Below are 23,892 nucleotides of genomic sequence, written 5' to 3'. Positions count from 1 at the left end.
CACAGTATCATGTTGTATTAATATATTCAGATGTATTTAACAATTTTCCTGATATTTATTAACAATTTCTTCTAACATTTAAAAGTTTTATTTAAATTATAAATAAAGATGTCACAATGACTTTATTCATTTGTGTGCATATTATAGGAAATATTTGTGTTAAAATGTTTAAGATACACATAGATCTTTAACTATATACATATAAATATATAAGATAGGTAGACAGATGCACACATACATACCTACACTGAATCATGCAGGTGAGTGACAATTTCAAAGAATTTTCACTTTTCCCACTTTTGAATACCTCTTGAAAGCAAAGATAAAAGTAATACCTCAATTCTAATGGATTTTCATAAACTACTTCAGGGTCAAGTTATATAAATAGCATAGGGCCACAATTTCCCTGATTAAAAACCCAGAAATCATTTTGATTCTTCATCTCCGTCTTTCCTGACATCAGTTTAATCATTAAGTCTTATCCATGTTTCTTTCATAGTGAGTCCCCTAAGCCTTTCTCTCTCTCCAACCCATCTGGCACTATTGTAGTTCAGGTGCTGTGCTTGCTTTCTTGAGTTATCTAAATTGCTCCTTGCAAGGGCTCACTGCCTATAATCTCTCTTTTTAATCGAATGCTCCCCACAGTGTTTTCCATATTAGAACACTAGTCCCCATGGCTTGCATGATGAAAGAAGTTTTATGACAAATAACATTATGAAAACTTACCTATTCTTTTTCCTTTTGGAGATACATGAAGCATATCAGTGTATCAGATGTCCTAGGAAGCTCTATGGTTAAATAGGCAAAGGAAACAAAATCGATAACAAAAACCTTAATTAGTTTGCTTGAACCTAAAATTTGTTAATCCCAACTCATTTGTTCTTTCAACAATATGTGTTGTATGATTCCTATGTGCAATATCTGTGGACATGAGCGTCTAGTTATATATGTGTGACAGCTTTTAACAACCAGTTGAATTTGTGCCTTCACAATGCACTTTGTGGACTACTTTTATATTGTATCTTTCACACAGCTGATAAAGTCATTTTCTAAAGACTAGATGTACTTACATATACAGATACGTTTAAGCTCTAAAAAAGCTTTAAAAAAGTCAAAGTCTTTAAAGCTCTTTAAAAAGGGTTCTCCAGTTCAGTATAAAGTCTACTCCCCTACCAGGGTATTCAAGACCCTTTACAGTTTGGAGTGTTCACAATATTCCAGTCTTATTTCCCATTGCCTTCCTGTATCACTAGAAAACACAAGCATATCAAAGTCTTCTCTCTTCTCTGAATGTGCTTTAAATGTTCACCTTCTCATGCCTTGATTTCTGCTATTTCTTTTGTTGATCTTTTCAGGGAGTGTTATTTGATCTACCTTTAGCAGAATATAAAAATCTGGCGAAATCTTTCCCAACTTCGCTAGTGGTCATTTCTTTCTTATCTTTTAAATTCCAACTGAAGTGGAATATTTATGAAGCATTTTCTAATGCTCCAGACAAAGCTACTCATTTTTTTTCTTAATTGCCTCCAAGGTCATCAGCCTTGTAACCATCATCCCCATTTAATAGGTGAGAAAACTGAGGTCTGGAAAGAGATGGACTAAGAAGGAAGAATTAGGAAATTACCTCTTTGAATAACCGTGGGCTCTCTGCATACTCTCTGGCCTTGCTGACCATCTAATTATATTTCAAGGAGAGCAGATTTGGAGAACCCAGGAGGCAGAGGAAATGACTGTCTAGGGACTTCCTGGAATCCCAGAGGATGAGCGCTTAGCCCAGAGGGGCCTTAACTAAACCCCGAGTTTGTGTAGAGTTGTCAGAATTGTGCTTGGCACACTCAATTCAGATTTTCAGGGATTTAGTTTTTAGCTGGCAATGGAAGTAGTATAAACCAGGAAATAAGGAGGGAAAAATAGAGGGAAAGCCAGCTAATCAGAGGCTACTGAGCTCATGAAAAAATGTTGGCTTGAGTTACAGTTTTGTGGGGGAGATGTTAGTTTCGGCTCACTATTCAGTAACTATTGACATTTTGGGTCTCAAAATTAGCTGTTGACTAACTCATTTAAGCCCAGAATTAAAATGTCCAGGCTCTGACATGTATGAGGTTCTTGGAGTGTGTGTGATAAATAAAGTTATTAACACTCTACATTTTATTGACATGTAACACTATACAGGATGATTTTATATCTGTCTGCCTATTTGCTAGAATACGCATCAGCACTCCCATTTTAGAGAGTGGGAAACTAAAATGCAGACGTGTCAAGTGATTCTCCGAAGCTGACACAAATAGGAAGGTCAGTGTTAGGACTTGGGCCTCTACGTTCTAAATTCCAGTAATGCTAAGGGGATTCTTTTAGCATGGTGTGGCTTAAGGAGATCATGCATCGATAGTTATTTCTCAGCTTTTAGGATTTTCCAGGTATTGAAGTAGCAGAGGCATCTTGATCCAGAGGGTGGGGGGAGGTAGCCAGGGGGCAGGATGCCAATGGGAGAGAAAGCTCCCATTGGCCAGATGGAACAACGCTATGAAAACATGACCCTGTGGGCAGAGCACAGGGGCCAGAGCCTGCCCCCCTGGCTTGCTCCCTTCCTCCTTCCTATTGCTGGCTCTTGCATTTTCCTATCGGGAATGACAGCATTGCTTGTGTTATCTGTACAATAATCAAATCTCTTTCAGCACCAGGTACTGAGATAAATTTGGCTGAAACACATTTGAAAGGGTTTGTCACACTTGAGTATGTTATTAACTATGGGTAGCTGTATTAAAAAATTAATTAGTGATATATATTGTCTATTTTCACTGAGAAGAGTGTTTTATGTGTTTGTTAATTACTGATTTCACCAACATTGATGGAAAGCTTACTCTGTAACAGGCTCTGTGCAGAGTTCTGAGGTACATGAAAAAGACAAAGCCCTCTGCGTGTAAGGAGCACAGAGTCTAGCAGACCGTGGTCACAATGGTCTAAACCCCTCTGAGGGATCCTGGAACTTCTCAATTGGTGCTAATAAAGATGAGTATGTCTTCCTAGAAACACACACAGAACACTCTAACACACATACTCTCACATTGATGGGATTGGGATATAAGAATCTATTCGAACCCTCTTAAGACTAAACATTGTCTTCCTAGAAGTCTGTAAGTCTCAAGTCAAAGTATTCTAGAACAAAGTATCATTAGAACAAATAACGATTTCTTGTCCTCCTGCCAAACTCAGGGCAGTGGAGATAAGAGAGCAAGGTTCCACTGACTGTCATCAACTACCACCCCCTCCTTCTAAGTCTCCTTTGCATTGTGGAGGAAAAGCCAAACTGCATTTCCTAGGACACCCTTGCACAGTATGGTTCTCACTTAAAGTTTGGCGATGGGTGTGGGGGAGACACTACATTTGGAAAGCAGAATGGGAAAGGAAGATATTATCATCTGGGATAGTTGCATCCAGGTAGGTGGGGATGTCATGAGGTGTATGGTGGCTTGCCAGAAGGCTCTCAGAAGCCATGTGCTCTCACCAATGCACCCTGAGACGCAGGGCAGGAGCTTCTCTGAGATTTTTGCAAACCACAGTAGCACCCTGGAAGATGTTTGAGACCCACTTCTGCATTTCAGGAGTTCTTCTGGGATGACTCCTTCCCCTTTGTTGCCTTAGCTCTCAGTGGCTGGGTAAACCCTCAATTTTCATATTCAGTCATTCTTACATAGAATACACAGAGCGGATGCCATTTTCTTGACTGAACTCTGAACTTGACTGAACTCATAAGCAGAAAGATACATTCTTTCTTCACTGTTCTCTAGAGTGCAAACTTTTTCCCGTAAACAGACAGTAAATATTTTTGGCTTTGTGAGGTAGTCTGTACCTGCGGCAACTAGTCAGGTCTGCTATTATATTGCAAAAGCAGCCATACAAAATATGAGGACAAGTGAATGCTCCAATACAGCATTATTTATAAAACAAAGGGGCAGGTGAGATTTGGCCCAGGGGCTATACTTTTCCACATTTTGCTTAGAGGATTAAGCTAAATCCACGTCTCATTTCATAACTGATGGTCACCATCTATCCATGCAAGTCCTTTGCTTATTTTTTTTTTTTTGGTAGCATACAAGGTCTGTCCATAAAAAGTCTAACCACTGTTAATATAACCAGAATGGTTTGTGTGACATTGATGTAACCTGGCAATCAAGGTCAATGGACTGGAATGTGCATGTATGAACAATGATGACTTCACTGTCCCAGTCAGTGGGAGCAGTAGACTCCAATGAATGAGCATATGTACTGTGTGACTGTCACATTCAAAACGAATAAGGGAATAGAGCAACAAATCTGTATCAAATTTTGCATTAAGCTTGAACATTCCTCCATGGAAACTATCCAGATGCTTCAGAAGGCCACAGCTATGGGCAACTGGTCATTGGCAGCTTCATCACAACAACATGCCTGCTCATGCATCATGCCTCATGCAGAGTATTTTTCAAAACAGTCAATCATCCAGGTGACTTGGCCCCCCTACAGCGCAGATTTACTGCCCCGAGACTTCTGGCTTTTCCCAGAACTAAAATCACCTTTGAAAGGGAAGAGATTTCAGACTGTTGATGAGATTCAGGAAAATATGACAGGGCAGCTGATAACAATTGAGAGAACTGTGTGAGGTCCCAAGGTGCCTACTTTGAAGGGACTGAGGTGCCATTGTCCTATGTACAATGTTTCTTGTATCTTGTTTCTTCTTCAATAAGTGTCTCTATTTTTCATAGTACACGGCTAGATATCTCCTAGACAGACCTCATATACATACTCCTTATGTATCTATTCTCCTCTTCCAATTCACCAGGTAGATAGATAGAAAATGGATACAGGTACATCCATTTTAATATATTCAATGAATATTTTTCTTTGTGCATATTCTTGCAGAATGTGTTTTGTCTTATTGCACATATTTCAACTTTAAATAAAACTAAATTTTATATCATATTCTTTTTCCCCCTTCGAGTAGTACTCTGTCTTTACCAGCATTTTTTATTGTAATCTGTCCCTCCAGTTTACTATTTTTAACTAATGAATAGCACTCTATAGTGGGGGTGATAGATGTAAGTAACTCACCAACATCAGGTTCTTGTTCTCTGGGCCATCAGACAATCAATGCTGCCCTGAAGAATTTGTCTAGACACTTGCTGCGCTCTGCCTGAGTGAAAAATAAACTTCTGTTAGTGCTCATTTATTGCCCTGGAATAACCTAGCCTATCTTTGTATTAGTACACCATGATATAATCCAAAAGAGGACACATATTAGATCACTGAATTGCTTAGGTAACAGAGCAAAGTGATTAAATCACAGTTTCTGAACCCAAGTGCCTGTTATCAAATTATTGTGCCCCAACTTGCCAAATACATAATTTGGGACAAGTTTCCTTACCTTCTTTGTTCTCTGATTTTTCATCTATAACATAGGGATATTGCTAATATGTGCCTTAAAAGGCTATCATTATGATTAAATTATTAGAATAGTATTTTTTAAATTTAGATTACTTTTAGCACTTTAAAAGCACTCCATATGCATTTTTAAATAAAAAAAGTTAAATAAACTGCTTGCTACTAAAAATTTCAAATGTAGGATTTAACACCTAGGGCCTTTTCATTCTCAATGCTTCTTGTTTGCAGGGGATAAAAGCAGGGCGGGTATTGTTGCCTTCAATTTGCAAAAAAGGAAATCACGACTGGGGTGAAATCAGTTCTCTGGGTCATGTTGGTTATCATCACAGCAAGACGCAAATCTTTGTCTTCTGGCTGTAGGAGAGTAAATCCTTGGTTTTAAGGGCCTCTGTGTTTGGGTAAAGCCATCCAGCAGAACCTGGTGTGATGGATAATAACAGAGGAGCTCCAAAGGAAGACATCCTGAATTGCAACCAGGCTGTGCTGGAGGTAGGGGAGTAGGGAGAGGGAAAAATCAAAAAGGAGTGTGAGAGGGCAGAAGCCAGTGAGGTGAGAAGAGATGGGTCCCCTAGGACAGAGGAAAGGAAGGTTAAAGGAGTATTGATCTTGAGTGGGAAACAGTCTACTGGTTTTTCATCTTGCTTTCAGATCATCTGGCATCAAAAAACAGGCTGTTCCTGAGTTTAGCTTTGGAGATTGTGCAAGAGATTGAGCAGAATCGTTTGCTGACATGGAAAGCACCAGAGTGGTTTTTGATTATACAAGCTGAGCTGTAAGGTAGAGGCAATGTGAAACCTGATAAAACATGTATCCAGGGATGGGCAGGCAGCAGCCAAGCATACGCATCCTCTCCAAAAATAATCTATTCCCAGATGTGAGATGGGAGTGACTGTCTTTTCAAAGGAAGTTGCAAAACACCTCGGGCCAAACCCAAGGAGAAAACGGAGCATGTTACAATTTCTGAGGTCCTTCCCCGACAATTACCTTGCAGAATTCTCAAAGCTACCCTGTGAGAGTAGGCTGGGCTTTGTTTACAATTCTCATTCTACAGACAATGAAACTGAGGATTAGAAAAGACGAGGACACAGGGCCAGAGAAGCAGTGGAGAAGACGGGAGCAGGTCATGGCTCCCCCATAACTACTCCGTTATCTCTGCACCAGGGCACATTACACCTGGCCAAAGGGACTTTTCACAAAACAGGGTTGGTACTGTCCCCATGTGAATATGCACATATCGATCAATCTAAGTTTTATTTTCATGTGTCTTCATTTTCCATGCATCTTTGTAATTTATTGCCTATGATCGATTCCCATCACCTATTAACATTTTTATAATTATCTGTATTAATGTATGTATAATGTATCTATCGATTATACATTCTGTTTGGTCATCTTTACTTGGAAACACTGGCTGATGTGATGTGTGTATGATTAACTACATCATAGGGGGAAATGCTGCACCATTGTAAACACCCGTGCATGGTTATAAACCTTGCAATTTTGGCATTGTTTCACTGATTTATTTAACCTCCCTGAGCCTCAGTTTTGTGCCTTGCCAAGCACAGATACAAATATCCACTTCTAAGGGCTCAGAAAGATAGAATAAGATAGTGTTTGTAAGATACTGAGCTTAGTGCCTGTATCAGAGTAGACCCAGTGTAATTGCTCCTTCCTTGTTCTCACAAGAACCTTGCTCTCCCTCCTGACCTTCTAGCTTTTCCATGGATTCCAGTTGGTCTTAGTTTATCTCATTTCTGAGCTTCAATGTCGTATATCATGTAAATGAGTTGTTCCAGCATCTACCACCTGTTTCTAAGAATTATCTATATTAGGCCAAATGCTGTAATTTGGCTGCAAGATTCTTGAGGCAGAGATTCTTATTCACCATTTAGGAAATCAAGAAGTAATTCTGAAAACCATCTTCTGAATCATCCGAAGAATTTTGCATAGGGCTTTGCTCATAATTGATCCCAACTAAATATTTGACAAATTATATGCAGAAGGAGTTCTCAAGTGGCACTCTTGAGCCTGGGAGAATTTGGGGGTGGAGACAACCAAGAGTTGATTCTCCATATATGCAGAAGAACTGGCATAGCAGAGTCCTCTGCAGTTTTAACAAAAAAATATATTTTTTAAAGATTTTATTCATTTATTTTTAGAGGAGAAGGGAAGGAGCGAGGGAGAGAAATATCAATGTATGGTTGCCTCTCATTTGTCCTCCGCTGGGAACTGGCCTGCAACCCAGGCATGTGCCCTGACTAGGAATCGAACCGCGATCATCTGGTTCGCAGGCCCACACTCGATCCACTGAGCTACACCAGCAACTGATCTATGTTAGGTCCTGTGTGCTGGGAATACAAAAGTAAATTAGACACTCATATGCAATCTGGAAAAGTAAAGACAGAATCCCATTCTTTTGTGATAATCACCAAGATAAGAGGGGGTACACAAGGCACTTTGGGAGTGCTGAGATACTAGACACCTGATACCTGTCCCCTGATATTTCTTTGCTCCTTCCTCTGGTAATAGCACCTCCTTACTTTGAAAAGCCGAAGATCTATTACTCTGCATAGTCCATGATGTTCACACAACCAGGTCTGACTAATTATAAACCCCTCTTCTTGGTCATAATTACTGATTCAAATATGGCTATGTGATTCCAGTTGGTCTGACTAGAGTTCTTGTCTTGAAATTTATAAGCAAATGCTGATAAGAAATCTCTCTTTCCTCTATATAGCTAAACTCACTTAACATAAGCCAGGAGATACATGCTGATTGGCCCTTCCACTCTGAAATAAAATTTGTACTTAAGGCAGTGGAAATGAAAGGGTAATAATACCCATTGCATGGAAAACCTCACTGGTATAAAAAAAATAAGTCAAACTTTTGGGTAATGCAGATAGTATAGATAAAGAATAAACAGATTCTGGATAATTTAAAAGTACCTAGTGCTCCCTGGGGCCATCTGTACCCTTGGATTTCCCAGTTACATGAGCCAATAAACTCTCATTTTTGCTCCAAATTTGAAATTTTTATACAGGCACTTTATACACCCATTCTATTATTCTAAATATGCACAGAATTTTCAACTGTTTCAAAACCATTTTGTTGACATTATCTTGTGTGCCTCTCAAGACACTGCTGTGAGATCAGTCGGTATTTTATTATAATTCCACCTGAGGAAAAAAACCCGAAATTGGACGAGGAATGACGCAGCTGAGGTTGGACGAGCCAACTGTGGTTGCAGCTGAGAGAGAAATTAAACTTTCTGCGATTTAGGCAGAGTTCTCACCAGAGTCATCCTGAGGTCTGATGACCAGACCACACATTGAAGTTTCGTTCCCGGCCCTAATCGGCCATGTGATGCCTGTCACAATGTTCTACTTTTTCACGGACTGCAAGTGAGGATGCAGTCCACTCAGTCCTTCGACATTGCTGTCCGTGTGTGAGTTTAATCTCTCTATCTGTCCATCTCTCTGTCCTCTCTCTCTCTCTCACTAAAAAAAATATATGTAGGGGTTTTGATCGGAGTCCCCTGGATAGGTTCCTATGCAAATGCCACTTCATAATGAGGCTCTTGTTACTAACATTTAACCTGCCAGCCTCACATTAGAACTGGCTGCTGCAACTTGATCACATTACGTCACACTGACTTTAGGTACGGAGCTCTGTGTGAAATGTGGGTGCACCAAACTGGTTTTGGCAATAGCGTATTCTGAAGGTTTGGGGAGCCCTTGGTTTCTGGGCAACCCAGCCTCCGAACCCCTGGGCATGCTGTAGTATGTGGTCAGCCCACGCCTGACCTCTGTTGAAAAGAGGCCAATCACCTGAGTGCAAATGATGTCAAAATGTTTTCAAGTGACCTCGGTCCTGGAATGGAGATAGTCGAGAAGTTTGTTATTGATCCAGTCTTCCAGATATTTTATCTTCGGATCTTTTATTAATTAGGCTCTCAGACTAGTTTTAATTTAGAACCCATCCACATAAATTGATATAGTCTTTTACAGCTTTTAAAACGTGTATATATTTATGAAGATTTTAAGGCCATTATCTGTGTAATTATGTGGGTGCCAGAAGGGACATTTGCTGTTGTGTTTGTTAGTGGTGAGTCAAGTGTATAAGAAAAATAGGCTCCTGCAAAGATTGATTTTTCTCTTCCAGAGAAAATCTTGTCTCAGACGCCATTTAAAGTGCTGTTCATTGACTTTTTGAGCCATCCATGTCATCACACCTATCTAAAATTGAATACCAGAACAAGTTTCTGTAATCTCAAGAATGGGTATGGTTCCTTATGTCAAGCCAAGTTTTACCTGTTCTTTTACCACCTTCCTTGAAGTGACGATAGTCATAAGTTAATGCTAAGTCCTAGGTATTTTTCCCAAAACTTGTTTCTTCAACTCACCAACCTTATTGAATAATAACTGCCTGCTGAAGACTTGGCTGATTTCTTCTATTTGTTATCTCATTTATTTCCCCAATGAAAGTTTTATTTTTGCCTCCTACTTTACAATTCAATCAAAATATATACATGCCCATAGTTGGAAAAGATGACCAAAACATTTCATGACCATAAGATGACCAGAGTTCCACACCCTATTTTCTCCCTATTCCTGATTGCTCAAAGGAACCTCATTTCTTAAAATCGTTGTTAGCATGATTTTGTAGCATGTAGAAAGATTTCTAAAGATGTGGTTCCTAATGATATTGTTTTGTCAATGTAAGATATTAGCTTCTCTACACTTAATATAAAACATAATTATGATATAATTTTCATTTAAATAAAATATTTGTGTTATTATTTTCTGTTTATATAAATGAACATGGAACTTGCTTTTCTTTTCTTGAATATTCCTGGACTGTATTGTTACTAGAGTTAGTAATGGCCTGGCTTTATTGTTATAACATTCTATAAACTGAACATTATTTTTATATTCATACATTCTGATTTTTATTGTTTTTTAAATAGATGATCTTTTTCATGCAAAGTGGAAATTTTTAGAATCTTCTTTTTGCCTATGGCAGAGATCATATTGTGAAAGTTTATGATTATGTGGCTTATGGGGGATTTTTTATAGCTTAAAAAATCTGATCACTTATTAGGAACTTTCAATATAAAAACTCTGCCTTTTAAGTCAAAAAAATTTGTTTTTTTAAATAGAATTCCTATTAGCTATATATTATTCTACCTGAATTGGTTCTTTAATGTTCTTGTCTTTTATCCTTAACCATAACAGTTCGATCCAATCAAGAGCCAGAAATCACATAATAATTTTAACAGTGAAAGTTTAATATAAAGAATTGCAAATTGCAATATGGCATTGTAGTATTGAGAATGGGTTAGTGAAAAGTATAAACAACTCTAGAGTATGTGGGAATAGCTGGTGTAGAGAGAGACCACTGCCCGTAGTGCTATGACAGCCCACCAAGGAAGAATCCCCCCTCTAGGCCCTGGGTGAGATCCCCGTCTCACTGGAGAGGGTGTGCTGTGTGGTTCAGTGGCTGGTAGAGAAGTTCACTGAGGCACTTCATCGGGATCACACGCTGCAGTCTGTTCTCTGGAGGGAGGAAGCCCTCTGCAGGGAGGTACTCTGCCTATGAACACGGCACAAAACCACAGAAGAGGGGCGTGGGGACATTCCAGGTACTGCTGGACATTACTGGCTACCAAGCTCTACAAGAACTGGATGCTGCAGAAACCGTGTGTGTGGCAGGGGGAAAGGCATAAACTAGAACCTGAGAGAAAAACTCTTCGTCCTCCAGTGTCTCTCCAGACTCCTTTACTGGCATCATGTAATATCATGTCAACTGGCAAAGGAGAAATATCTATGAGACCCACGTCTTCCTTATCTCAGCGAAGGCTGGCGTGGATGCATTTGGAGCTGACAAGCAGTATATGCATAAATGGCTGGCGCACTTTTTTTAACCTCAGTTTTTAGAGCAGTTTTAGGCTTACAGAAAAATTGAACAGTAGTTACAGGGATTTTGTATGTTCCCTGCCCCCACGCATCCAGAGCCTCCCCCATTTTCAACATCCCCCACTGGAGTGACACATTTAATTTTTAAACTGGTGAACCTTTATTGGCACAGCATTATCATCCAGAGTCCACAGTTCATATGAGGGCTCACTCTTGGTGTTGCACATCCTATGGGCTTAAGCAAATGCGCAACGACCCGTACACGTCATCCATTATAGTATCATGCAGAGTGTTTTTTCTGCCTTAAAAATATGCTCTGCCTATCACTCCCTCCCCTCCCCCTGTTCCTGGCACCCACGTACCTTTTTACTGTCTCCAAAGTTTTTCCTCTTCCAAATAGCGTCACTTACTTGGAATTATACCAAACATAGCCTTTTTAGACAGGCTTCTTTCAGTCAATATCCATTTTCAATTTCTAAAATTTGATGTCTCCCACGTAATACCCTTTCCTCTTTGGTTCTCTTATTTCTTATCATCAGTTCTTTCAGTTCTTGATTTATATAATTTATTTCTTTACTATCACTTGAGAGATACATTTGGGAAGGAAATGATAAATATATTACCCTACTGTATTTCAATTTCTAATTCATCAACCCTATTGAACAATCATTTACTGAAGCCAACATTCTTCTTAGAGATAATCTGGTCACAACTGATAAATAGTTTTAAAAGTTCGTGTTGCGAAAATGATAGTATGGGCCAGAGAGAAAGAATAACTGAGTGGGAACAAAACTGGGTGCAGAATGCAGACACAGAGAAAACCAAAAGGGAAAGGTTAACGTATTGGTGGAAAGCTCATGGTGGTGTAAAGAACCCTGGACTGACAGAATATTTGTCCTGGATTCGTGCCTCACTTGCTGTGAAGCCCTGGGCAAGCCATCTCTTCAGCCTGATCCAAATCAATCTCCTTATGTGCACAGTGGATCAGGGAGGTTTGGGACTAGAAGTACAAAGGATCCCGTTAGAATTTATGGTCGTATATATCTCTGCTCCTTATTCTTTATCTTTTGAAAACAAATTTAAAGATTCAAAGTTAAGGAAACCCTGGATTTTCTTACATCATCAGCTCTCGACTATTTGACATAGGCTCCATTGAACACTTAGTAAATCTTTAAACATCTTTTTCTAGCCCTGGCTGGTGTAGCTCAGTAGGTCGAGCGTGGGCTGTGAACCAAAGGGTTGCTGGTTTGATTCCTGGTCAGGGCATGTGCCTGGGTTGCAGGCCAAATTTTCAGTGGGGGCCACGTGAGAGGCAACCACACACTGATGTTTCTCTGACTCTCTTTCTCCTTCCCTTCCCCTCTGTCTCAAAATAAATACATAAAATCGTTTTAAAAATATTTTTTCTAAAACAGTGCACACATGCAAATATACAGTTTGTGTACAGTTTCAGAGGGCTTTCGGGCATCCTGAAGCTCACATGAGGATCGCATGGAGCAATGTGGATCTCAGGACATTTGTGTACCTCCAAGGTGACCTCTCATTTTTTACTTCTAGAGGGAACTGCTGATGTGTGTTTCCTTGGGAGTCTGAGGCTTCCCGGAACACAACTAGAAAATTGCAAAGTACATTTCCCTTGCATACAAAGCTTGTCATTCAGGTGAACCAATTTTCTCTTTGTAAATCAGGACATTTGCAAATGTTTCATTAGCTTTGGCCCAGATAGCTCGGGAACAAATGCATTTGCTGTGTGGTGCGATGATGTATCAGCACAAACAGCTCCCTGGGCCTCTGTTAATTACATGGGAAGAATGAAATGGAGCCACAGAAATTCCATTCGGGGGTATATTTCCCTGGGAAAGGGAAGCATTCCCACATTGCAAGAATTCTATAAGCTTTCTGATCTATTTCTTTTCAACAAAAATGAAACCAAATCACTCATCCTTTCTTTCATGTCTTTACCTAATCTTTATTGGGCCCCAGACAAGAATGGTAGTTGCTGGAGGTAAATCAGTAAACAAAAGAGAGGTAACCCCTGCCCTCATGGAATTGACTTGTGGAGGTGATGGCAATAATAATAATAATAACCATAAATATAATATAAAGATGTCATAAGCGTCAGAAACCATGAGAACAAGTAAAGGGGTTGGGGAGGGTGATCTAGCAAGAAGAGGTCAAGGAAATTTTCCCAAAAAGAATGACTTTAAAGGTAAATTCTGAAGGATAAATGGCAAGTAAACTAGCTGAATAGGGGGTAGTGGACAGTAACAGTCCCCTGGGCTGAGGCAAATGTGCAATGTTTGCCGAAAAGAAAGAAATCCAGGGTGGCAGGAGTGTAAACAGAATACAATTAGAAAAGGCTGCAGAGGGACCTGGGTCACCCAGGCAGGACCTGTAACTGTGGAGAAAAATGTTCGGTTTTACTTCAAGGGCAATAGTAAGAATATAGAGAATTGAAGGGATAGATAAATTACACAGAAATCCACACAAGGAATGTCTGACTAAGAACTGATACATGAAAAGCACGTATTAAACACTTCGTGTATATTCCATCGGGCCAGGAATAGGAAACGTCTTTTAGAAAAGGCCAGGTAGTAAATAATTTAAGTTTTGCAGGCCACATACAAGTCTTTAACACATTTATTTTTTTAACAACACTTTAAAAACATAACACCAATCTTCGCTCAAGGACTATGCAGAAACAGGCCAAGGGCAAGATTTGGGCCATGGGCTGTGCTGTAAGCTGGCCACCTTCTGCGCTGGACCATAAGCTCTATCAGGACACAGACAATATCTCTCTTATTCATTGTAGTATCTCCAGTACCCATTATAGCACCAGGCACATGGTGAGTGCTTCATATATACTCATTAAATTAATTAATGCCTGAACTAGGTGTGGTAAATATGCAATATCTATTCATGGCAAAAACCAGCTGAGATGCTGGTGTTGTTGATTTTTATCATCATTGTCACCATTATTTTTCTTGCTGTTGTCATTGACATACCACAGATAAGAAAACAGTTAAATTGGCCCCGAATCGTGTAGCCAGTAAGTGAGAGAACTAGGATTTAAACCAGGTCTGTGAAACGCGTGTGCCCATTCTTTTCCTTCTAATCATTCCGCCACTCTTGTAAACAATGTACAAACACCAATGTGTAGTGTAAGTAAACTTCAAGAGATAGATGCATAACCTAATGTTACAAGAGACATGCCATTGAAAATGGGGGACAGAAAGCCTGCACCAAGCTCCCCTCCGTTTCAACCAGCTTCAAGTGCTACCACAAATCATCAACTCTTGGGTGACTTAGACAGAAAATATTTATTTCTCACAGTTCTTGAGGCTGTGCATCCAAGATTGTGAGGTCAGGGAGCCAGCAAGTTTGGGTTCTTGGTGAGGGCCTTTTTCCTGGGTATGTCCTCATATGGTCTTTCCCTGGTTTATGCACACAGAGAGAAAGAACCTGTGACTCCCCCTCTTTTATGAGGGGGTTAATCCCATCATTAGAGACCCCACCTCATGACCTAATCTAACCCTAATTACCTCCCAAAGGCTCCACCTCCAAAACCATTACATTTGTGGGTTTCAAGGTGTGAAATGAGGGAACACCCAGGCATTTAGTCCATGGCAGCTTCCTCTGAGATTTCTATTGTAATAAATGTAAAGAATGTTTAAAAGAGAAAACTTAAAATGTGAGGGAGAAAGAGAAGTGAAAGGGGATGAACAGTAAAGGTGTGAGATCAGAGAAGTGAGACACTTTCAGGATCAGAAGTGACTGTTGACTAACAAGACAAAGTAAGAAGGCCACACCCTAGGGTGAGCATGGAGCAGACTTCGGCTGGAGAAGGCATTGACCTGCCCCATGCGTTACAGGCATGCGTCCCTCACAAACTCTCCCACCTCCAGGTGTTCCTGCAAGTTCTGTGTTATCTATCAGGGCAGGAATGTGTCAGTCTTACCTTGTAGGTATTCCAAATCTTTATGGGTTATTTTCTTCATGTTCCCATTACTTGGCTTGAGGGCTGTTGGGAATTTCCTTTTTCCTGCCTTCTGAAAAGGAAAAACCACTCATCAGGACAGACTTTTCACAAGGCCAGCGGTGGCTCGGGTAACTTAAGACCCCCATCCCCTTTACCTACCCCACTTTTAGAGACGTGGAGGTAAGGAGAAGGGCCGCTGGTGTCTGATAGTAGAATTGGTTGCTGCTTCTTGGGAAGAGCTAGGGGTCACTGGAATAGAATGTGCCCAAAGCTGGTGGTTATCAGGTTTCTCTTCAGAATATAAGTGATTCAGGATATTTTAACCTTAGCTTTCAGATTTAGCTACAATTTAGAGAAAAAAAAATAAGTGTTTTATTAAACATCTTACTACAGAAATGTCCAATCCAGTTTAGAAAAACAGTGCCAAAAATTTTTAGGATAAAATTTTTGAGGGATATTGACGGTGGAGGACATTGACTTCATAGAGACTATACTATAACTGCCAGCTTGGAAAAACTTGAAGACATAATAAAGGAACAGAACATAAGAACAAAAGATAATAAACACATAAACCCAAAATTAATAATTTGTTTCAAGAAAGAAGCTAACCAAAGCATGACATGATTTTGAGCCTTTTTCTGATTAGGAAAGAGTATATTTGTACCAACATAAGAACATCCTCCTTGGAATGGCCTTTAATAATCAATGACATCAGAACCAAAGTGTAGGTGAAAATCAAGTATATGAGCATACTCTTTGCCTCCATGTTAACTGAGGTTTCAAGTTCAACTATTAGAATCAACCTAGGAACAAATCATGGCAGATTAAACCCACCCTCAGGGCCCTGAGAGTCCAAACTCACCACTTGCTCTCCTTTGCTTCCTTAAATTCTGTCCCCTCATCACCTAGCTTGCTTGACTCTAGTTCCAGTCCTATTTACACATTCTTAGCCACTATGCAATACCATTTTATTTTGCGTTTCTAGCATCACCACAGTGAATAACTGGCACCCCCAAGGCTTGCTACTCAAAGAATGGTGCATGCACCTGCAGCAAACTCTTCATCTGGAACCTTGTTTGAAATGCAATCTTAGGTCCCGCCCAGACCTACTAGATCAGTATCTGCATTTTAACAAAATCCCCAGATGAATTGTTTGTTCACTGAAATTACCGATCATTGCTCTCACTCACTTCCATTCTCACCAAGGACCTTCCCACTCTTCAGTCTATTGAAGCTAGCTTCTACTGTTGTTGTTCTTAAGCAGTCACTATAAAATATAGGAAACTGTCATGAAAACAGAACTGTCAAGGAAGAGTAACACAGTGGTCAAAAGTGGACGATTTAGAATAGGACAGAATTGACTTCAAGTGTCAGCATTACCACTTAATAGTTAGACCCTTTATTATCCTCCCTTAACTTCATTTTCTTCAGATGGTACTTCAGTTGTTTTAAGCTAGTCTACACTGTATAACGAATGATCCTAAACTCTCTGGATTCTTTTTAATATGTCCACACATGGCTGACTTCCCCCTGTATTACCTTTACTTTAAGACCCAGGTGGACTGGGCAGTTCCCGTCCAAGACCCTCTTTTGCTAACAGCACAGAAAATAAGAGATAATGACAAAGCAGACTAAGAATCGTAAAGCTTCTACTCAACAACGACACCTGTCAGTTCCGCTCACCTTCCACATGGCCGAGCCTGCCTTCCGTGAACAAGAAACGAGGCCTCCCACGGGGAGAAACACTGCAGAAAGAGAAGCAGGGAAGAGTGGCAATGCAGTTGACAAGGGAAACAATGATCGATAGTAGCTACCGCACATTATTGTTTGAGAATTGAATGACTTAAAGCATAAGAAGTCCTTGATACTTTGCTCGCCTTTCTGAACTCCTGTTTCCTATTTTTTCAAAATTTTCAAAAATTTTAATAATGACAATGAAGTACTTTTGAAATCATAAAAAATACAATAAGAATGGAAAGAAGTCTGCAGTTTCAAAAAGATTCTCATGCAAGAAAAACAGATGTTCCGACACAATGCCCAGCAACCGCATTATTTAGCCGTGTGTAAGCCCCTGTGAAGGAGTGAAATCGGTGGTGTGGTGCACGGGGGGTGTGGTCCTCAAAATCCTGCAGTTTCTAGGAAACAGGGTACACTTTTATAAAGTGGGGACAAGAATACCAGCACTTAATACAACTTTGAGCCCTGGCCCGTGTGGCTCAGTTGCTCGGGGTGTCATCCCATAGTATAATGGTTGCAGGTTGGATTCCCAGTCAGGGCCCATGCCAGTGTTTTGGGTTCAATCCCCAGGGAATCCGATTCCCAGTCTGGGTGCATACAGGAGGCAACCAGTCAATATTTCCCCCCTTGCATCCATATTGCTCTCTCTCCCTCTCTCTTTCTCTCTCTCTCTCTCTCTCGAAAAACAATGAAAAAAAAATGTCCTTGGGTGAGGATAAATAATTTAAAAATAAATAAAAGTTTTAAAGGAATGCCTGTGTGGTCCATAGTAGGTACTTAATAGAAATAATGATCGTCTTTGAAGCTCTCAGAATTTAGAACTTCCTAATCCTCACAGAAAACCCTGAATTAAAGATGTTGGAGGAAGCAGAAGCAGTCTCGAGTTGCTTCATCCCTCTGGCCCCGCATCCTTCTTTGCAATAGCCTGACAGAAAGCCTGCTCTCCCTCGGAGGCGTAGGATAGGAGGAGGGGGTGTGTTCTCTGAGATAACATGGGGCGAGTTCAGGGGTTACTAATTGAGTTTCTGCTTACTTTTCATATTCACTCAGAGTCCCAACCGGAGCAGGGGTGAGTTACAGCAAACCCCTCCTCGTCTCTTAACCCTTTTTCCCATCTGCTGACAGCACGCGTGTCTCTTCCAAAGTCACTTCCCCACTCCGACTGTGACTCTAATCAGAAACCGATGTGCCCGCAAAACTGCGGAGACCTACGTGTCGCCTGCGAGAATATTTTGAGATTAAATTTGCTAGCACAGTTAAAGCTCCTTCGAGGAATGTTAAAGTTTCTTCTAGAAATGGAATCTGCCAGAACCCCATTCCTAGATGCAGTCCACACAGATATGACTCGTGGTTTGAGGCGGGTTCAGAGACCCGGGAATGTGATACCGAACTGCCGAGTTCTGTAGAGTTCGCAAATTGCTTCAGTGCGGTATGACTCATTTAACCCTCCCATGGACTCTCTGGAAAGGAACGTGGCTGTCTATCATGGTCTGACTTAACAAATAAGGACGGCAAAATAAAGAGATATACCCACAAAGGCACATTCAGAAAGTGAGGTGAGGACGGCAGGCCCAAAGCCCAGACCTTCTGCCCCCTTGTCCCATATGTGTTCACCATCCCATGCTTCCTCCAGAACCCCCGTTGCTCTCCGGGGTGGAGGCAGGGTAAGTTTCTAGAGCCCCAGGGCCATACCTCCAATCCCTATGCTCTACCTGACCAGGTTTTCCATCTCCTTGTCACCGCAGTCACTGCCACTGCCTAACTTCCTGGCTTCCAGCCTCTAATAGCCATCATTATCCACAGAGCAACCAGAGGAAGCTTTCCAGTACAGACATGACCATGTCTCCGTATAGCCTTTCAAACAATTGCCTGCAAAAGAAGGGACTCTGTGATGTGTCCTGTGGGGCCCATTATGCCCTGCCACCCTCTTTGACCTTGAACCTCCACTTTTCTCCCTTCTCACCTGGATGTTCCAGCTGGACTGAACCACTTCAGGAAACTGCGTCGGCCCATGTCTCTCCTTCCTCTGCACTTTGCGAATCTGGTCTCCTCGGCCGGTACTGTCTTTCCTCCACTTCTCTCCCTTTCCAGTCACCACGGGCCTGGGGTGACTCTGCAAAACTGGCTCTTAGAAGTTTCCCGTGACAGAGCAGATGTTCTGACAACACCCGACATCCCCTCTAACTCAGTGCTTCTTATGATGCTAGAACTATTTCTTGGCAACTCCTCCTTCCCCACCCTCAGTATATACACTAGACTAGAAATTCCTTGAGGACGGGCACTTGCTTATTCACTTCTGCACTCAGAGCTAACAGTGCAGTGCTGAATGAAACCCACAGGGACAGCTCAGAAAATGCCTGGAATGAATGAATGAATGAATGAATGAATGAATGAATGAATGAAAAGACCTAGATCTAAGGGTGTGTATTTTTCTAAACTTCGCATGCACCACCACACCTCCAAGAATCTGAAGACAAATTTTAAATCAGCTTGTCCCTCACCTTTTGGAGTGAGCTGGCACCAGATATTTCAGAGCTGAAAAATGGAGAATTTGTGTCAGATTGTGTAGGAAGCTATGGACAGATCGAAGATAAAATCCATACCACTTGGTATCTATAAAAATATATCTTGGAAGCAACTGAGGACTTTTCAATATGAAACAAGTTTTTGATATTAAGGAATTATTGTTCATTTTGGTAGGTGTTATGACAGCATAGTGGTAGGTAAGTAGGCAGATAGATAGATACATGCATTTATCCATTAGAGATGCATACTAAAATATTTGTAAGTAAAATGACATAACAATCTGGATTATTCTTACAACATTCCAGAAAAATAGTCACAAAATGTTGGTAATTGCTAAGGATGAGAGATGTGTACAAGAAGGTTCATTATAAATTACAAATTTTTCTCCCATTTTTTTTCTGTAATGAAATGTAAGCATGCACCCCCTCAGCGTCATGAGAAGTTAATATGTAACATGTGCAGAGTGCTTCCCGTGTAGTAAATGGCACTGAGCTACATTAAATGCATATGTCTCATTTCCTTGCACTGTCATATTCACTTGTTTTTACAGACTTGGTCACTCTCCTATTGTACACATTTGCTTATATGCAACGTTGTGCAGTAAGAACAAAAGTTGAAATAATAAGAATGACAGCCAGCATTAAGTAGGTATTTGCTCTAAGCCGGAAATGTAGTAGGTCCACTATCTTGTTCCACCTTCTCAGAAGTTTCAGAACGTACATACTACTTTAAACCCCACTTTACAGATAAGGCCACTGAGGCACTGAGAAATGACATTTGTCCAGGGTTGCCCAGTTTGTCAAAATGAAGCCAGAACTCACATCCACATATGTCTGATTCCAAAGCCATGACGGGAGTAAACAAAATGAAACTCATGGTACAAATAAAAGCAAAACTGAGACATTTAGATGTGCTCATTCAGTCCTCTCTGTTGGCTTGGTCTAGTGTGAAACCCAACCACTTAATAAACTTACAAGAGATAGTTTTCTCTCCTCCCTACAGGTGAACTGACACTAAATAAATGAATGACCCCTCGTCTCAGAAAAGTTAGTCTGCTAAGGTTAGGAATCTCTGCATCAGTCAATCTGATCAAAAATTTTAGGAAGGTAGATCCCTCTATCTAGTCCATTGAAATGTAGTCCATGTCACAAAAATGTAGAACATGAAGGTACCTCAGGCTCTATGTCATTTCCCTGCTTCACATCATCTGAACTGCCTTGAATTTAAGGCTGAAGATGACTTAGGTACAAGCCGAACATTCCAGCCTCACCTTCCTCTCTTCCCATTTGTCTACCACATCTTCCATCTGAATAGAGAGACAAATATCCTGTGAGTGCCCTGAGTGCTTCTTCTCCGGCTCGTCTGCTGCTGTCTCTCTAGGGCCTGGGAGAATGTTTTCACACCCCTGGCTGCACATTACAATTCCCTAGGAGGTTTCAAAATCGTACTGATGCAGGGCCCCAGTTCGAGTTATTTAAATATAAGTTGAATGGGCCAGAGATGAGCTTTGGTTTTGATTTTGTTGTTGTTGGCTTTTGGGAGAGTTTTTTTGTGTGTGATTTTTTTGTTTGTTTGTTTGATTTCTAAATGTACTAGGTTATTTCAATATACAGGCACTATTGATGAACACTGGCACAGAATAATGCCTGGTGTAGAATAGGTGTTTAGTGAATATTTGAAGAATAAATGAATAAATAAATGAACAAACATTCTTTCTTAAGAGGTGCTTACTAATGTATGTGCATTCTTTATCAGTCCCAAGCCTCAAGCATATATGTATATACCAACTGCGAGCTGCTTGAAAGTGGGCACTCTGTTTTTATATTTTTGGTTCTTCAGTTGCTTTTTTTTTTTTTAGCACATAATAGAATCTCAGTGTTTATTACATGATAGTGCTGTCATATATACCCAAGACAAGAAGCAAGAACAAAGTTGGACAGATGGAGAAGAGTGATCTAAATGAAGGTACATGGAAAGAGCCCACTTTGGGGAGTCAGATAGAGCTAAATTTGAATTCCAGCTTTATTACCCACCAACTCTCTGAACTCTGGGCAAGTTTCTTCATTTCTAAGTAGGGGTACATTACCCATATCAGCATTATTATGCAGCTTAAATGGAAAGACAAGCACAAAAGTATTTAGCCCAGTGCCTAGTATATTAAAGATACTTAAATTCACTCTCTCTTCTTATTCCCTTATCTTCCCTCTGGTAAAGAGTCAGCAAGGCTGATTAGGGGGAGAGTAGAGAGAGAGGGGGGAAGAGGGAGAGAGGAGGGCAATGAGCAAAGAGTAGAAATGAGTTAGAGGGGAATCTAATGGTAGTTATGGAAGCGAGAAATTTTACTATTAGCCACAGCCAAAGAAAACAAAGTCTTCAGGACTTGTTTTCCTCCTCTTGTTTAATCCAGACACGTAACACAGCCATAAATTACTATCCTTCTTTATAAGCAAGGAATGGTAAGTGCCACGAATGCTAATAACAACATTCATCACCAGGTAAGCAACTCCATACTGATGTAGCTTGGGCCAAGTTTCCAACCATTTGAAAAATGTCCAAACGCCATGCCACATGCCTTCTGTCCTAGTTGTTCTTGGAAGGAGGGACATGGTGCTTTTGAGACAACACTGACCAGGGAATCTGAAACAGTGAGGTTATAATTCACTTCTGACACATTAATCTGCTAAAAGGATTTGAGGGCTCAAAGAAATTATCTTTTTTTCTCTGCCAAAAGCTTTCTTGTTTCCATTGGGTCCACAGCATGGGATAGGTTGCAGGATGGTTAAAAGGATGCCTAGTGGTTGTAGGGAGAGGCTCAGGAAGAAGCATGACATGACACCAAGGGAAGGCAGAGGGGCCTCTCAAAGGCCTCTGGGCTCCAAAGGTTCACAGTCATGCTTGAAGGTGAGCCTCTGGAAGAGGTACTCACCCAGCCCAGGCTGAGGGCTGGCCAGCCTGTGGAGGTTAGTCAGGTGGTCACAAATTTTCTTGATGAGTTTCACCTGCTCATCCAGGAAGTGGTTCTCCAGGAAGTCACAGAGATAGGTATCCATGGGGGTACAACCCAGGGCATGCAGATTTAAGAAGGCCTGGTTCAGGTTCTGTCCAGGACCATAGCAGCTTCCATGGTGTCCTGAGTTTTACCTCACTCATCTTGAGAAGGCTTCAGCTCATCCTGAAAGAGGGCATGGCCACCACACTGGTTTTTCATCTTCAAGAGATGCTCAGCACCCTCACGCTTCTTTCTCCTAAGCCAACTGGAGGAATAAGTGGCCCATGCCCTCCAGAATCACATTGCCTCAGTCAAAATAGAAGCTCAGACAGAGGTAAGTGTAGGAGGTCTGCAGATGCAGGTTGACTGAGTGGTTCATGGTGGCCTCCACATTGGTGGAATAATTCTGAAGAATTTGATAGCTCATGCTTGCTAGAGAATAAGCAGTTAGACTCACAAAAATTGTGTTGGCTGGTATCAGAGGCCAAGGATGGCTGAGATGCTTCCAAAGGTGGCCATTGGAAGAGGTTAGAGGGTGGCCAGAGGCTAAAGAAAGGGTTGTCACTGGATCTGTTCTGTCCAAACACTATTGAAGCAAGAAACAGATTTGGGCATCACCTAGGGCACTGCTGATTAAATTTTATCTTGATGTCCCTTCCAGCACTCCATAAATCTTAGGCCGCAAGACTGATTAAAAGTTTCTCTGATCCCACCCTGACCACAGTGACTCAGCTGATTGGATGTCATCCTGCAAAGCAAAGGGGTACTAGTCTGACCCCCAGTCAGGGCACATGATGGGTGGTGGGTTCAGTCCCTAGTCGGGGTGTGTTTGAAAGTCCCTAGTGGATAGGTTTCGCTCTCCTCACATTGATGGTTCTCTTCTTCTCTTTCTGCCTCCCTTCCCCTCTCTCTAAAAATAAATTAAATTAAAAAGTCTTTCTTATCTCATTATAACATTTAATAATATGTTCAACTATCAATTCTGCTTTTAAAGAAGTGATGTCCTGGCTGGTGTGGCTCAGTGGGATTGAGTCTTGGCCTGAGAACTGAAAGGTTACTGGTTCAATTCCCGGTCATAGCACATGCCTAGGTTGCAGGCCAGGTCCTTAGTTGGGGGTTTGCACAAGTCAACCAATTGATGTATCTCTTGCACACCAATGTTTCTTTCCCTCTCTGCCCCCTTCCCTACTCTGAAAATAAATAAATAAATAAATAATTGTTTTTAAAAAAGGTTCAGTGGAACACCACATTAAAAAATAAAATAAAATAAAGAAATTGTACTTGGTCTTACCAATACTAAAATTGGATACCTTTTTTTGTAATGGATT

At 40.9% G+C, this 23,892-nt stretch overlaps 1 long non-coding RNA gene and 1 pseudogene across 1 annotated transcript; both read right to left on the bottom strand.

Moving 5' to 3' along the window:
• Positions 1–724: 724 nt before the first annotated feature.
• On the bottom strand, positions 725–15,378 carry LOC118995913 (uncharacterized). The gene is made up of 3 exons (XR_005068391.1): positions 15,292–15,378; positions 5,089–5,170; positions 725–788 (listed from the first exon to the last, which is right to left on the bottom strand). It is a non-coding gene; the product is annotated as an uncharacterized LOC118995913 (long non-coding RNA).
• A 7,055-nt stretch (positions 15,379–22,433) lies between these two features.
• LOC118995923 (ferritin light chain-like) lies at positions 22,434–22,991 on the bottom strand (annotated as a pseudogene).
• Positions 22,992–23,892: the final 901 nt, after the last annotated feature.

The sequence above is a fragment of the Sturnira hondurensis genome, unplaced genomic scaffold (assembly GCF_014824575.4).
Source record: "Sturnira hondurensis isolate 20B ecotype Veracruz unplaced genomic scaffold, ASM1482457v3 Scaffold0010448, whole genome shotgun sequence".
NCBI lineage: Eukaryota > Metazoa > Chordata > Mammalia > Chiroptera > Phyllostomidae > Sturnira > Sturnira hondurensis.
The sequence above is the reverse complement of the archived record's forward strand: the minus strand, read 5'-3'. Positions and strand labels throughout refer to the sequence as shown.